The following is a 1,163-nucleotide window of genomic DNA, read 5'->3' as shown; positions in this document are numbered from 1 at the left end:
TCTTTCTTCCTTTCTTTCTTTCTTTCTTTCTTTCTTTCTTTCTTTCTTTCTTTCTTTCTTTCTTTCTTTCTTTCTTTCTTTCTTTTTTTCTCTCTCTTTCTTTCTCTCTCTCTTTCTTTCTCTCTCTTTCTTTCCTTCCTCCCTCCCTCCCTTCCTTTATCTCTCTCTCTTTCTCTCTCTTTCCCTTCTTTTCCCTCTCTCTCTCTCTCTCTCTCTCTCTCTCTCTCTCTCTCTCTCTTCCCCTGGTGTTTCCAAGGAGTTTACTTGGGCAGACCAGGGGACAGGGAGGCTCTGCGTCTAGAAGGTGTTGAGCCTCTCGGTAGTGAAGCATGGCTGGTGCTGGTGATGAAGGGCGTGGTGACTTAATCTTGGAGTCATGGAACTATTTGACTGCTGCTCGGTGGCACTTCCTAGCTGCAATCTCCTACACCTTCATGGTCTGGACTGAGCGGGCACGGTGCCAGGCCCCCATGTCTCGGTAGCACTGGGTGATGGCACCCCAGGTGGTCAGGTCCTGCACTCCCAGTACATGTTGTGAGTACCACTGTGGGAGTCATAGCTCAGCCAGATGCCAAAGCTCTTCACCCGAAGGGGGGATTTTTCGAACACCTGCCCACAGTAGACCATTTCCTCTGAAGATTTCTTCATCTTCTTCAGTTGAGACACAAAGTACCAGAAGCGGAACGTGGCCATGACATGGTTAGGTACAAAGATGCGCCTGTGATAGAGGGGTGGTGTGTGGCACTTGGGGGTGGGAAGGCAGCACCCCACCACCTTGCACTCTCACAGCGTGCCAGTGGCCTTCATAGAGTTCTCTGTGAGTTTGCTGCCACCCACAAAAGCCATGCCAGACATTTCGTATTGTTGACAGTCTCTTGGGAGCCAGCACATTTGGCTGGGATCATCAGAAAGTCCTGGGGAATGGACTTGGCCAGAAAACACAGGGCAACTTCTCAGCCTTCCCTTGGAGAGCCTTGCCAGAGAAGCGCAGGTACGCTTCATTTGTCTCCCTACTGGCTTTTCGCTTCCCCGGGGGAAGACTTATTACCTAGCTCACCTGGAGTCAGGTGTGGTTGGATGGTAAAGATCCCAGGTATTTGCTGCTATTCATCCTTGTCTTAGGCATTTGGAGGACTCTCATTTCCTGTGGCTGGGGAGGGAGA

The 1,163-nt window shown here is 50.6% G+C and overlaps 1 pseudogene; it reads right to left on the bottom strand.

Annotated features, from left to right (window-relative positions):
• Positions 1-297: 297 nt before the first annotated feature.
• Positions 298-807, bottom strand: LOC102248519 (annotated as a pseudogene).
• Positions 808-1,163: the final 356 nt, after the last annotated feature.

The sequence above is a fragment of the Myotis brandtii genome, unplaced genomic scaffold (genome assembly GCF_000412655.1).
Source record: "Myotis brandtii unplaced genomic scaffold, ASM41265v1 scaffold213, whole genome shotgun sequence".
Taxonomy (NCBI): Eukaryota; Metazoa; Chordata; class Mammalia; order Chiroptera; family Vespertilionidae; genus Myotis; species Myotis brandtii.
The sequence above is the reverse complement of the archived record's forward strand: the minus strand, read 5'-3'. Positions and strand labels throughout refer to the sequence as shown.